This window comes from Diabrotica undecimpunctata, chromosome 5, assembly GCF_040954645.1.
Source record: "Diabrotica undecimpunctata isolate CICGRU chromosome 5, icDiaUnde3, whole genome shotgun sequence".
Lineage (NCBI taxonomy): Eukaryota > Metazoa > Arthropoda > Insecta > Coleoptera > Chrysomelidae > Diabrotica > Diabrotica undecimpunctata.
The window spans coordinates 152,118,773-152,134,790 of NC_092807.1; the positions used below are offsets into that span (position 1 = coordinate 152,118,773).

The 16,018-nt window shown below is 33.3% G+C and overlaps 1 protein-coding gene across 9 annotated transcripts in view; it reads left to right on the top strand.

The window, feature by feature from the left end:
* The window catches only part of PIP5K59B (Phosphatidylinositol 4-phosphate 5-kinase 59B), a 188,674-nt gene that overhangs the window by 155,050 nt on the left and 17,606 nt on the right, over nucleotides 1-16,018 (top strand). The gene's annotated exons all lie outside the window — the stretch shown is intronic.

The following is a 16,018-nucleotide window of genomic DNA, read 5'->3' on the forward strand; positions in this document are numbered from 1 at the left end:
TTAAAAAGATAGATGTCCAGCTAAATAACAGCATGAGAATGATCGCTGGAGTAATCAAATCTAAACCAACACATTGGCTAAAAGTGCTGAGCGACATTCCACCCCCACATCTTCGCTGACTCTGTTTACCAAAGAATATAACAAGATCCTTAGCAATACATCGCTGCCGATTCGTAACTATCTAGAAGATGCAATCAAAAGTCGACTGCGCTCCAGAAAATCTCCAATATAAACTGCAGAATCAGACGTAGCCACAGGGTTGAACATAATCACCAAATGGATCCATGAATGGTCGGCAGCTCAACCAAATACAGCCATACCTTGCATTTCAGAGACACCTCCTCAACATGCTCGATGTGCAGACATTTTGCACAAATGGGGCAAGCTACCATCACCGTCATGCCGCTGCGGCGAGGTCCAATCTATCAAGCACATAACGGAGGAGTGCCACCAGCGAACCTACGAGAGCAGTTCACAAGACTTCCTGATTGCGACGATTTAGTCGATTTACAACCTCAAGGTTTGTCTATAAACTGGGCACGATTTAAATAGTTTTATATCGAGTCAATTTTAACGTTTATTGTAATGGTTATTGTAATATTGTAGATGTTTCGAAATGCCATACGCTAAAAAAAATAAATAATCCAGAATGATGCACGTAACAAATGAAGGAATAAGACAAATCATGGACTGAACAACCACCATCATAGAAGAAATATAGCAAGAACAGCTTATTTCATACGGAAATGTTCAGACCATCGCCCAAGGCAATATTGGATGGAGTTCAAAAGGCAATGTCAGAGAAAGATTCTACGACCACGAGACTGGGCTGATAGCCTTGAATGGAGACGGAACCGGGAGTCACAGAACGCTATAAATTGGACATCATATATTTAACATAAATGGATATTAGACGTTGATGTAGAGTCTGCTTATCCAGTTTATTGCCTCTGATGGTGTTCTGCCATAAACCTGGATATGACCAGAGACGGCATTGAGAGATAATATTTTGTATGATTTGTCTTGGATGGCAGCAGTCACTAGCCTAAAGACGGAGCCTTGCCTCACTTCTCTAGGATATCAGCATATCTACCGCATCCAGGCCTGATTCTATTTAGTATCATCCACGTATTTCGATGTAAATCAAAGCGGGGGACCAGCTGAACAGGATGAAATACTCTATGAATATGTGGTTCTATGTTTTCTTCTCATCGATTCTTAGTCTATCATCTCATATAATAGTCTTTGATCTCAAAATTGGCCGGTAATTAGGGTCTCGAGGTTTATAGACCTTGGTGATAGTAATACTGCCAATTTTTGTAACAACGGTTTGTATGTCGTTCTCAGAGGTGGTGGGAATAATCCAAGCGTTTTCTATGTTCGTTTTTATGTGTGTATGTGGAGTATCTTTGATGATAGGTAGCACCCAGCAGTTCGTAGCATGGCATTTTAACCCTTTTATGAGATTATGTTCTGTTACACAATTGAAAATATTTATTTATAGTTTCTAAATCAGATTGCAAATCTACTGCTATGATCGATGAGTGATTTAGTTACAATTCCAGTTAATTATTTCTTACAGCTTTATCTTAAACTTACGAATAACTACGATATTCAAAATTTTCAACGAAAATTTATCGCAAAAAGGGGAAAAATATCTATATTTTAAGTCGAAAAGAAGTTTTATTATTTAAGAATAAGACCCAACTTTTCTTTATATACTCACAACCTCTGTATTTTTATTTTACTTTTACAACTTTAATTTAAGCACTCCACACTTTCAATATGAAAGTGTTGCCGAGAGGCGTTAGGGTTCTTTGGTCCATACAGGACTCCTCGGACTTCTTACGGTCTTGGAGACCTGGAGGTGTTTCTAGTTTCCACCATTCTTCTTTGTGCAGTTTTCCGTATATATTCTTTAATCTGGATCATCCTCGTTTAATTCGTGTACAAGTGTGCATCTAAAGGGGTGCCATTTTTCAAGTTTTATTGCTTTGTTTACCGTTGTTTTGCAAACATCGAGAAGTGTGCGCATCTTCTTCAAAAGCAAGTAGAACATATTATATAATGTTTTATCATAATTTACAGAGGGACGACCTGATTTACGTGCATTTTCAACCGTACCAGTTTCTCAAAATTTCTCTTCAATCTTACTTACTGTTGACTGCGTTATGGGTCTTTCTGGATATTTATCATTAAATAAGTTCTTCCTTTACGCTATTTATATCCATAACCAATCATCATGAGTATTTCAATTCTTTGCTTTACACCCAAATTCATTTCCACTTCAAATTAATTCTAAGCAATAATACAGATCATTCACGAATTAATACAACTATTGTACTACTTAATTGTTATTGAACGTTACTAAAAATAATTACATTTCACTAAAAACTAGTAGAAGACTACTTTTTTGCAATTGATAATAAATAATTTATTTTCTAAGCCCATATGTTTCAAATTATATCTATTATCTATTAGACCCTGAGTATTATACTTTTTTGGAATCATCTCTTTTTTATCGATCTAAAAATGTCATAAAATATAGGATGTTACATTTAAAAAGAGCCGATGACGTCATCACCTTATTATGTATCACCTTTTATATTTATAATTATAACATTAAACTTAAAAATCGACGTGTTTTAGATTTTTTTAAAAAGGCTTTTCATTTAGGAAATATCGAATTTATTCCATACTTTATGGACACACTGTATATACAAAATAAAATGCAAATAAGCTGTGTCAAAAAAAAGGTATTATCAATAGTTTTCAAATGGAACACAGTGTGGTAGAACTAAAACCTAGGCTAGTTTTTATTGGTAACAGCATTACATTTAGGAATGAGGTAATAGTTAGGTTTATGAATAATAATTACCGTAGGTAGAAATTATTTATGTTCTTATAAAAATTCTCTTAATATATGTATATCACTTTATCCAATTAGCCATGTGGGATATATAAACATAACTATCTTAGATCTACTAAATATTATAGTGCTCACGACAGATTTAGGTCGTACCATTCGAATATTTAGTTTACAGTTTACAAGTTTACAGTTTTTGATGGAAAACATAAACACCCATACCAAAAAGTATGGTCTAAAACTGAACATCAAAAAGACTAAATTCATGATTGTAACGAAGAAGCTATACACCAATGTCAATTTAACCATAAATAATCAGCCAGTTGAAAGAGTTACGTCCTACAAATATTTAGGGGTTTGCTTCACTGATACTAATGACCAGACAAGAGAAATCGAGAGGTGAATAGAGATAGCGAGACAATCGTTTGTCAAAATGCAAAAGTTCCTATGCAGCCGGGACATAAATATAAACTTAAGAACGAGAATGTTAAGGTGCTATGTTTTCTCCGTTCTGCTTTTCGGCATGGAAGCCTGGACACTGAAAAAGATAAACATCAAAAACATTGAGGCATTCGAGATGCGGTGTTACAGGAGAATGTGGAAAATATCATGGACAGAAAAAGTAACAAATCAAGATGTTCTGCTGAAGATGGGGAAGGAATGCGAAGTCATAAAAACCATACAAACGAAAAAACTGGAATATCTGGGCCACATAATGAGAGGAGAAAAGTACTCTCTGCTTAGACTCATAATCCAAGGAAAAATCTCGGGAAAGAGAAATGTAGGACGTAGGAGGATTTCCTGGTTGCGAAATTTAAGGGAGTGGTATGGGTGCAGTTCAATACAGTTGTTCAGAGCTGCAGCCAACAAAGTAAAGATTGCTGTGATGGTAACCAACCTCCGATAGGAGACGGTACTGCAAGAAGAAGAAGATTCGAATATTTAGTAGAAAGCTTAGTTTAATTAGTACATAATAATGTTAAATATTATACAGCAATGCTATTACGAGTAAACACAGAAGACTGTGTTACAAATTTCATCCCTATAAAATACAGTTGGTACAGGTAATAAATGAAGATGATCCAGACAGGCGACTATAGTTTTATGAGATTATGAATGAGAAAATAAATAGTAATCGAAACTTTAGATTTAATATTTGTTTTTTGGATGAATGTTCCTTTTTTTCTAAGTAATATTAATTGTAAATCTACACAATTGCCGTTATTGGATAGATGAAAATGCTTGACTGTTCCACGAAACACATACCCAACGGCCATTGACATTAAGCGTCTTCTTCTTCTCATGGCGCCGTCTCCTTTCGAAGATTGGCAATCCACACATTAAACGTGCGGGCAGGAATTTATGGGAGTTATATTGCTGGGCCATTATTTTTGCAACAAACCTTGATCATAGAAGCATATCTAGAATTACTATAGACTCAGTTGATCCAATTTTGACAGATATAATCGAAAATTATAACAGGTATTGACAAGATGATTGTTTTTCCAACAAGAAGGCGCATCTCCTATTATAGTATGCATTTAACTCAACACTTTAATAAACGATTTCGTGGTCAATGGATAACTACAATGAACAAGAGGTTGGCCAGCAAGATCCCCCAATTTAACTCCTCTGGACTTTTTTCTATGGGGTTATATACAATATAATATAGTAATTAATTAAATAATTATAGCCGAGTTTATTGGTTTAAAATTTAGTTAATTTTATTTACGTTAGATTTACTAAAGTTTCCTATTAATGTTGCAATTTTTTTTTAATAAACCTTTTGACATGACGACAAAAAAATAAATTTGAGACTAATAACACATAGGCGTTACGTTTGGTTTTTAAGAGGCGTACCACTTATAAACTGATACTTTTCACAAGAAAAGAGTTAGTATGAAAAAAATCATGCATGCCTGACTTCTCCAGCGAAATGTCTAATGATGTGCCACGCATGGTGTATTTCCTATTTAAAATTAAATGTTTGTGGCACTTGTCCAAAAAATGACATCAAAATAATAGCAGGAGACTTTAATGCCAAACTCAGAAGAGAGAATATATCTACGCCCACCATCGGAAAAGAGAGCCTACACGTAGACTCTAATGATAACTTTCTCAGAATCGTAGACTTTGCCATGTCTAAGAACATGGTAATAGCTGGGACATGATTTCCTCATAAAGATATGCATAAGGGAACTTGGAAATCTAATAATGATTAACCGAATAAATCATATAATTATCGATGCAAGACACTGCTTTAACTTATTAGATGTTAGGTCTTTTAGAGGAGCAAACATAGATATTGATCACTATTTAGTTAAATCACGATTTAAAGAGAGAATATCCAATTTAAAAAAGGAGATCCGGAAAAAGAGAGAAAAAAATCGACATTAATAAACTAAAAGATCCCGACATTGCAAATGTATAGAGACAGCAAATAGAAGATCAAATAAGGACAGAAAACTTAGAAGAAGAAGAAGACATTAACCAACTATGGACAAATATACGAGGTATTGTGTTACAGAAATCGGTTGAAATATTGGGCAAAACCAAGTCAGAAAAAAGAAATCATTGGTTTGATCATGAATGCGAAATGGCCACAAATAGAAAGAACGCAGCGTATCAAAAAACCATAGACGCAGGTTGTACACGGAGAAAAAAAGAAGAGTATAGACGTCTTAGAAGAGAGGAAAAACGTATCCATCGACGTAAGAAAAGGGAATACGAATAGAACACTCTCAATGAGATACCAAGTTTATTCGATAAAAATGAAACGAGGAAATACTACAAATCCTTAAATAATAGCCGTCGAGAATTCAAACCACGATTAAAAAGGCACTAACAGTGAAATTTTACATGATAAAAAGTCAGTTCTTAACAGATGGGCACAACATTTCAGCGAACATCTAAATATAAACGATATTAAAGGAAGTTACAACATAGACAATCAACAAAATCTATAACGTCAACTACACAGTAAAGACCGAACAAGAGAAGAAGTGTCAAATTCCATCCTGAAATTCAAGGACAATAAATCCCAGGAATCGATGAAATCTGTTCGGAAATGTGTAACAAAGGTGGTGGTCAACTTTTTGCAGCAATTTATTAACTAATAGTACTTATATGGCAGAATGAATTGGTACCAGAAGAGTGGCTATATGTCCGTTGCATAAAAAGGGTGATCAACTGGAGTGTAACAACTATAGAGGCATTACTCTGTTGGCATCTGCGTATAAAATCTTCGGTAATGTATTGTTTGAAAGACTTAAATATTTTACAAAGGATATTGTTGGTCACTATCAATGCGGATTTACTGCTGGAAAGTCAACTACACATCAAATTCAAGCACGTAGGCAGATTCTAGAAAAGTCACTAGACTAGAATATAACATAGATACACACCATCTCTTCGTCGACTTCAAAGGAGATTTGATGATGTTGAAGAAGGTCTACAGATTCTAAGGATCAGAAGATGGAGGGAAGTTGCCAGGAATCGACAGGAATGGTGACTTCTTTGTGAGCAGGATCCACGACGGATTGTCGAGCCACTTTTGATGTTTGTGGTACTGGAACAGAAAAATAAAACTGTTGTAGCATTTTCATAAAATCCAATAAATATTGTTAAATATCACGATGGATTTGGAGTGACCAATACTGTATATCGATAGAAATGGGGCGTTATAGTCTACAGAAACAAACAATTTATTATCAAATATTAGTGCTTGAACTTTAGTATTGGAATAATTATGTATGTTTTAACTATATCTCATTATACCGGTATATTTGTATGATTGTTTATATTTCCTGCGTAGATTTATTGGAATGTAATAAACAAGTAGTTTTAAATTTATAACTTTGATAATAATTAGATAATTTTCAGCAGTGCATGAATAATTATTTATGTTTTTTATTATGTTAACTAATGTTTCTGTGTATTGTATGCTCTTTTAAATATATTATTTGTTTCAATGTAATGTTTATAAAAAGTATATAGAGGCAAGTTCATTTCTTCCACATCGGTAGGTTTGAGCGGGTAAGATCAATTCACGAAAGCTTGAATTAGGTATAATATCTTTAGGGATATTCATAGATTAAGTTGTTCCAACAGACAAAAACTCTAGCTATCCAGTCCGGAGTTACATACTGAGCCCATAAGAGCCTAAGGGACTTTCTATATAAATTTCGATTCTTTTTACTTGTAAATATAGAGAGTACCTATAGAGATGATCTTAGTAGGTACATCCTTGATTGCTACAAAAGCAACTCTGCATTTTTACAGTTCTGTTATTGGATTTTGCTGCGTTATTTGTAGGTTTCATGTTTTGCCACAAACCCTATGACACCAAATTTGTAACATAAAGGTGCGCGCTCTAATTTAATGTCTGTGTTTCGCAACTTCTTCGGAATTATTGATAAAATTTGGTTTGATGATCGATTAAATCAGGAAATAAAGTAGCAAATTCACTTTCCGTCTATTACGCTTTCTTTTTGAAGGACTATTTTGTTGTGTAGCCATTTAACATATCTACACAGAATCACCAAAGCAATGTCAGAAAGGAATGTAAGTGAAAACGACTGGCGGAATAGACATACTTGCAGAGAGTGAACCCAAAGGCGTACTATACAAACTAACAATAATATTTTTTCGATCTATCTTCCATGAAATATGTTAATCCACTGACTGACGTGTTTTTGCCGGTAAATATGAGTTATGGCATTTAATTCCGGACTTAGCTGTGCTTTCCGTTGCCGACTGGTTCCTTTAAGTGCGCGCTTGTGCAATTGTGCAAATCATTGTTAGGTACTAAAGTGTAATTTTTAATTAAATTAGCATATAAAATACAAGCTCTACCGGGAGTTAAAATTTTTGGACAAAATAATTATAATAAAACATGAACATTCTTTACTGTTTTTTAGTGTTATCCACTTTAATAGCGACATCTCCTTTATTAGTGACTATGAGCCTAACAGGGACAAAAACACTAATGACATAATCTGTAGACTCAAAATATGGTGTTAGATGTATTTGATGACTTTCTAAAAAATGACCAATATGAAGCTGTTAAGCAAACGGCGGTTTTAGCTAAAATTTCTTGTGCAACAGTGTACCGTTTAATAAAGACAGGTTCAAAAAGTAGAACAACAAGAAAGGATTTGGGAAGCTCTAAAAAAATTCAATCTCACCTCTTGGAACCTATTAGTGAGACAATATATAATATGTATGCAGCTAAAGTTATGCCTAATCTAAACAATATCATGGCAAAATTAAAGAAAAAACATATTGTTAATGATTGTTCCACAAAGACTTTGGAAAATTTTTGACCAAAAATGATTTTAAATATAAAACTGTCATTAAGAGACAACCATAATGGAAAGTAGCCGCCTAATAAAATGGAGGAATGAATATATCGAAAAAATTTCACAATACCACAGTGAATGTCGAGAAATTTATTATTTGGACGAGACTTGGTTTGATTCTCACGAAACGATAGATAAAGCCGGACAAGCGGTACAAGAAAATGCCAAATAGATGTACCCCATTCTAGAGGCAAGCGAATTTGCATATTACATTGCGGAGGACAACATGGGTGGGTGAACGATGCGTTATTGTTGAGTTCCAAAAGTATTAAAGACAGTTCTCTAGACTACCACCAAGACATTGAAGTGACGGTTTTTGAATCGTGGTTTGAGAATACATTACTCCCAAATTGAAATGAAAATAGCGAGATTGTTATGGACAATGCATCATATCACTCCAGATGCATTAAAAAATTCCAACCAAACAGAGTAGGAAGGATGAAATTCAAGAATTTTTAATAGCCGAAGACCTATATTTTGAGGATCATTATACCAAAGATCAACTAATCCAGGTACTTCATACAAAAGTCGTAACTAAAGGACATATTGTTGATAAATTAGCCACTAACAATGGACATATGGTTTTAAGATTACCTCCATATTACTGTGTGTTGAATCCCATAGAATTGCTATGGGCTCAGTTAAAAAACCATCACAACACATCTCTAAAAGAGTTCAAAAATATCAGTGCTCAAAACTGGCAAAAAGCAATAGAACATGTAAAGAAGATTCAAAAGATTACATGAAAAATATCCCAGCCTTGAAGAAAATTATTATTAATTTGGCTGAGAGTGATGAACAGAACGATAATAACGTTGAGTTGGAATAACTGTTAACTCTAGCAACTGGAAGATCCCAAATGAATGTGAATTTCCGAAGTGGCTAGTATACTTTTTAATTTATAATAGTAAAAAAACCAATGGGTAACTTTTTGTGGCATCGCATGTGACATGTAAGTAAATAAAAACTGTTTTTGAAGTTATACTTCTTTAGGCGCGATTGGGAAAAATTGATGAGAGTGAATTTTTATAAAATTCGCAGTATGAAGTATGCGCATATTCACAGCATGAAGTTAGTTACGACATGTGTTTTTCTTAATTTGATTATATTAGGACGGTGATAAATATTTACTGATGATTTGTAGGTATATTGCATATGTATAGTTTTGTGTGTAAAAATCGACCTGTTTCAGTAGTTTTCATCTACTTTATAATTACGTAGAAATTACATTTATCCGTTACTTTAGGTCTTCACTGTATCAAATATTAATATTAAGTGTTCATTGACCAACTTAGCACGGTTAATAAAAAAACTTGTAAATCCACCAAAAGAAAATTTTTATTTTCGTAACTGAAAAAATATTTTATTTTGCCAGTCTTAATTTTGAAAAAAGGTGAAGGTTAATTTTTCTAAATACTATATTATGAGGTAGTTTACTTTAAAAATAATCAGTATTTCGATCAATTGGTAAAAACATTTAAGTACACAAATTAATAATTCGAAATTCAACACTTTCTCCGATAATTTTATTTGAATGTTGGATACAGATAAGTACAACTCTGTAAATGTCTCTCTGGGGGTCTGTGTTACCGGATATGTGGAATATCGGATTACCAGTAGGTCGGTTTTTAAAATTTCGCATAGATCTTGTCCCTCACTGTATCAGGGACGCAGCTCGTTCAACCTCACCTTGGTTCTGTGGAATGAGAGTATAGTGTAGAGTGGTCCCACGAGAGGCTCGTCTCGGATACTAGGAGTGTAGACCGGTGACCGTAACGCCAAAGCGCCCTGCGTGCTTTTCAAGTACAAACCCGACACCTCGAACGATAGCTCTCCACCTCTTCATTCCTTCCCATTTAGGCGAGCGGTTTACCCCTATAAGCAGAGCATCAACCGACTAAAATTCTTTTTGCATTTCTAATGCACCAAACCTTTTTTATTCGATTCTATATATTTTTCCAAGATGAAATGTATTTTTTTTTAATTTTTACAAGTGGGCCGGCAATTGTTATTAACAAATAACTTATACAAAAAAGCAATTTCACCGAATTGTTTCAGAATTAATTTTTTTACGCGTATCTCATCAAAATAAACACTTTTTCTCTCTTGATAATTTTTCGAAAAATGCTTCCTTTTCGAGTTATTTGCATTTTTTTGTTGAAAAAATGCCGTAATTAGTGATTTTTGGGATTTTTTTTCTAAAAAACTACTAAATGAATTGCAATTTTACAGATAGCTTTATAATCTTTAAACCGTCGAGTGTCGAGTACAAGTTAGAATATTTTGACAAGGATAAATGGTTTCTATCTCGCTAAAAACGTGGACCCAAATATTTCGAATATGCCTTTCGAGAGTATCCCGCTAAGCGTGTACAGCGGTTGAGGTGCTGTAGGCGCTAAAAAAAATGCATCTAATGAAAAATTACCACCTTCGAAACCAGCATTATTACAACATTACTTAAGAGCAAAGTGGCAAATAAATGAATGGATTTAAGCAAAAAACAATATTATTTCATCTCTTGATCCATTAACCCATGGTTGGACAATGGAAAATAATTGTTTCGATTTTAATTATTTTGAAGGCGAAACTAGTTTAGATATGTTACAAAAGTATTTCTGCTCATGTACCGGAAAATGTTCTACGAAAAATTGTAATTGTATTTCCTATAATTTAGAATGCTGCGCAGTATGTGCATGTACACCAGAGAATTGTAAAAATGTTAAAGACGACTTTATTGAAGACAATGAAATCAGCTTATTAGATGGAAATGATGTTGCTGTTGACGAAAATTTTCAAATTATTGACAATGAAAAAGATGTATAATTAATATTAAATTTTAATTTTATTATATTTTTCAATGAAAATTAATTATATATTGCTTAATGTATTTCACTGTAATAAAACATTCAATAATATAGTATATTAAAAGAAAAATTACATTATTATAGCATTGTAAAAAATTAATTTTAATTGTTTTAATTATAATATGTCTATATAAAAATAATTAGAAATATCTTTTTTTTTAATAAATTGTACGTAATATTTGTATTGAATTTTTTAAATTTAAACAAATATTTCTACGTGCCGCACGCCTGTATCGCCTCAACCGCTTTACACACTTAGCGGTAGACTGCTCGAAAGGCATAATCGAAATATTTGGGTCCACGTTTTTAGCAAGAGAGAAAAAAATTATCCTTGTCAAAATATTCTAACTTGTACTCGACGGTTTAAAGATTATAAAGCTATTTGTAGAATTGCAATTCATTTAGTAGTTTTTTAGAAAAAAAATCCCAAAAATCACTAATTAAGACATTTTTTCAATAAAAAAATGCAAATAACTCGAAAAGGAAGCATTTTTCGAAAAATTATCAAGAGAGAAAAAGTGTTTATTTTGATGAGATACACCTAAAAAAATTGATTCCGAAGCAATTCGGTGAAATTGCTTTTTTGTATTAGTTATTTGTTAATAACAATTGCCGGCCCACTTGTAAAAATTAAAAAAAAAATACATTTCATCTTGGAAAAATATAGAGAATCGAATAAAAAAGGTTTGGTGCATTAGAAATGCAAAAAGAATTTTAGTCGGTATATTCTGTTTCTAAGCGTCTTTTGAGGGGTAAACCGCTCGCCTAATTAGTCGCCTCTTACGACAGGCAGGGATATTGTCCCGGCTGTATTCTAATCTCCGCGAGCCGGACGGGGACAATCAACTACACTAGAAAATAAAGGAATATACCTATTGCTGTTAAGAAACGGTTACCCAAAGAGTTGAAAATATTTTATCGGCCGGGTATATATTTTCTTAATGTACCATCTCCAATTTTGAGAGTAGGCTACTCCTCTACATATGTGTTGTATATATTTAACCGTACACAAATATAAGAGATCTACTCGACTTGGTTTGTTAGGGTCTCGAAACCACATCATGGATATAGATTGGGTAAACAATGGCACTCTTAATATGAATGAATATTTATATTCAATTTTTTTAGTAAAAAATATATCATGGCTTCTAAACCTATTTCCAACGTTAGTAATTTTAAAACCGCAAATAAAGATACTATGACCAAGTATTTTATGATATTAATATACGATGTTAAGATGATCAATAAGAACAATAATTTTCCTGTATACTTTACAGTTTTCTCTATTATTTTAGCTGCATGTGCTATTTTGTTATTTATTTTCTTTTCTTTTATTTACTAGGTTCAAGCACGGCACGGCAGAGAGGAAGGCACTGTACGATTTCGTAATTTTATTTGTATGTTTTAAGATATTCTTCATTTTCGCTTGATGTGTGAAGTTGTGCCGTTGCTTTTTCATTTCGACGGATTCGACTAAAACCTAACACCTTGTTTGATGGTGTCGTTGTTAAGTATAGTACATTTGTCTTTTCCGATGCCAAAATAATTGCCATTTCGTTTTTTTTTAATCCCTATGTTTATAATCTAACAATTAAGAACAATTCCCGTTTTATTAACTAAGGTTTTATACAATATATTGTGTATAGATTTGAAGTATGTAGTGAGTACCACGTATAAAAAGTCAGGTTGATCCACACTTCTAAATTATCTGCTGTTAATCAGTGTTTTATTACATAATAATATATATGTTGTGTTATAATAATATATATTTTTTATCATCCAGACTCTAAATATGACGTTTAACGTCTAAAGTTTAACAGATAATTTTTACAGTCCTACCAGAGATCTAAGAGAGTCATTAATATTTATTATCGATAAGTGTCTACCGCAAGGCAGCGGGCGATTGCCTCTGGACAGGATCGTACTTTTATTTTCGATTTGCATGAATTATTCGATTATTAGGAGTATTTCAAAGCCGGTCTTTATCATTGTCTACTAAAATTATAATAGTTGCAAAAATATTTACATACACAACATTCACATATTTACAAAACTTTATCACTTCTAAATAGAGTACAAAAAGAACAGAGGCAAAAATATTTTAGAAAATTATGTTTTCTGTTTCACTATCACTGTCATTACCTATATTTATAATAATTGTTTCTTTGAGCAACCTATCTGTATTTTTCCAGCTGTCATTGGGTATTTTCTCCATTTTTAATTCAATTAGACGAACCACAGATGAATTTATTCGGTAAGCGAAATATTATTTCTCCTTACCGATGCTTTTAGCTTATGCCATATGTGTTCAATCGGATTGAATATGCAATAGTAAGGAGGAAGTCTTAATACCGTATGACCCATTTCTTCAAAACTGTCGCAATAATATTGTTTTCCGATGAAAAATGATTTTTAAAGTTTCAAGTACGAGGCGTGTTTTTTTAAGTAAGTACCGTTTTGGAATTAAAAAAAGACGTGCAAAGATATGGCAATAATTTTATTTTTACATGGAAGCCTGTACCTTAATCTACTTTTCTACATAATTTCCGTGAATATTGAGGCACTTGTCATAACGTGGCACCAGTTTTTGAATACACTCCTGATAAAATTCTGCCGCCTGACTTGTTAACCACTGCATCACAAACGTTTTGACTTCGTTATCGTCTTGAAGGCGCTGACCGCCCAGGTGTTTCATCAAGTGCTGGAACAAATGGTAGTCGCTGGGCGCCAGATCAGGGCTGTATGGAGGATGATCTAGAGTTTCCCATTTAAATGATTTGATGAGATCTTTGGTCTGATTAGCCACATGTGGACGGGCATTGTCATGCAGCAAAACGATACCCTTACTCAACTTGCCACGTCTTTTGTTCTGGATTGCACGACGCAGATTTTTCAATGTCTTACAATAAGACGCTGCATTGATTGTCTCATTACGAGGCAGAAACTCCACTAGCAATACTCCTTTTCTGTCCCAAAAAACTGTGCACATGATTTTCCGGGCAGAAATTGTTTGCTTAAACTTCACTCTTTTGGGTGATGATGAATGTCGCCATTCCATGGATTGTTGTTTCGATTCTGGTGTGACGTAGGCCACCCACGTTTCGTCACCAGTAACAATTTGGTCTAAAAAATCTTCACCTTCACTGTGGTACCGCTCAAGGAAAGTCAATGCACTGCCTAAACGTTGGGTTTTGTGCAAATCCGTCAACATTTTTGGAACCCAACGTGAACACAATTTCCGGTAATTCAAGTTCTCGGTAACAAATGATGGGACCGAGAATCCCATCAACGAAAATCAAGCTTTGGAAGACGTTATGAGGAAATTACAATGAAAAAAAAAATGGGGTATTAACATAAATGGCCAATACTTAAATCACTTGAGATATGCAGACGACATTGTATTAATAATAGATAAAAGGGAAGAATTACAAAATATGATGGATGAATTAAATAGCGAATCAACAAAAATAGGTCTACAAATGAATTATAATAAAACGAAAATTGTGACCAACCAACCAGAAGAATTAATAATTACAATTGCACAAACAACTATAGAACAAGTAAAACAATATGTATATTTGGGACAACTAGTTAAATTAAATAAAGAAAATCAGACCGGAGAAATAAAGAGAAGGATACGGTTGGCTTGGGTATCCTTCGGAAAACTTTCCTATATACTAAAAAATAGAAAATACCCCCAATATTTAAAAACAAGAGTCTTCAACCAATGTATACTTCCTGTTCTCACCTACGGTTCTCAAACTTGGACATTTACAAAGGAAAACATGGAAAAAATAGCAAAGACCCAAAGAGCCATGCAAAGGCAAATCCATCAGGCTATCACACAAGAAAAGAAATACTTGGATCCGTATTGGATGTATTAGGATATGGATGTATTACCGCAGATAGCAAAACTTAAGTGGAAGTTCGCTGGACATACCATAAGACAGAAAGACGACAGATGGAATAAGATGATTATACACTGGAGACCATATAGTTACAAACGAAAAAGAGGAAGGCCACAAATGAGAGAAGCAGGCCCGACGTGGATATAAGCTGCCTACAATGGAGAGACGTGGAAGAAGGAAGAGGAGGCCTATGTCCAAAATTGGACAGCAAGGGCTGTATAGATAGATAGATTTAATGGTAATCTTTCTATGTATACGTAATTTATGTAAATTTTTTTAAATTCAGTTGATAACGGTATAAAACCAGTTTTTAGACACACCTCAATTTTGAAAATAATTTTCTAAAATATTTTTGCCTCTGTTCTTTTTGTACTTTATTTAGAAATGATAAAGTTTTGTAAATATGTGAATGTAGTGTATGTAAATATTTTTGCAACTATTATGACTTTAGTAGACAATGATAAAGACCGGCTTTTAAACACACCTAACAATCGAATAAGTAATGCAAATCGAAAATAAAAGTACGATCCTGTCCAGAGGCGATCCCCCATTGCCTTGCGGTAGACACTTATCGATAATAAATATTAATGACTCTCTTAGATCTCTGGTAAGACTTTACTAAATACCTTAGTACACAGTAAATATATAAATATTAAGGTTGCAGCTTAGTCTTCTACATATTGTTCACTTTCAGTTATTATTTACTGTTGATATATATATATATATATATATATATATATATATATATATATATATATATATATATATATAGAATACAAGATCTTAATATAAACTGTTTACTAATTTAAACGAAAATCTAGTTTGAAAACAGATTCTAATTGGTGAAAGAAAAATTTGGAGATTATATTTATTTTTATATTTCACCAGGTTAAATATCTCTGTATTAGCTCACGTAGTTTTGGAATAATCATTGAATTTTTTAAATAGCATATTTGCTTTAGCAATTCTTTTGGTGCTATTATGTATTTACAGGAAACAAAATGCTCGAAATGCATGTAA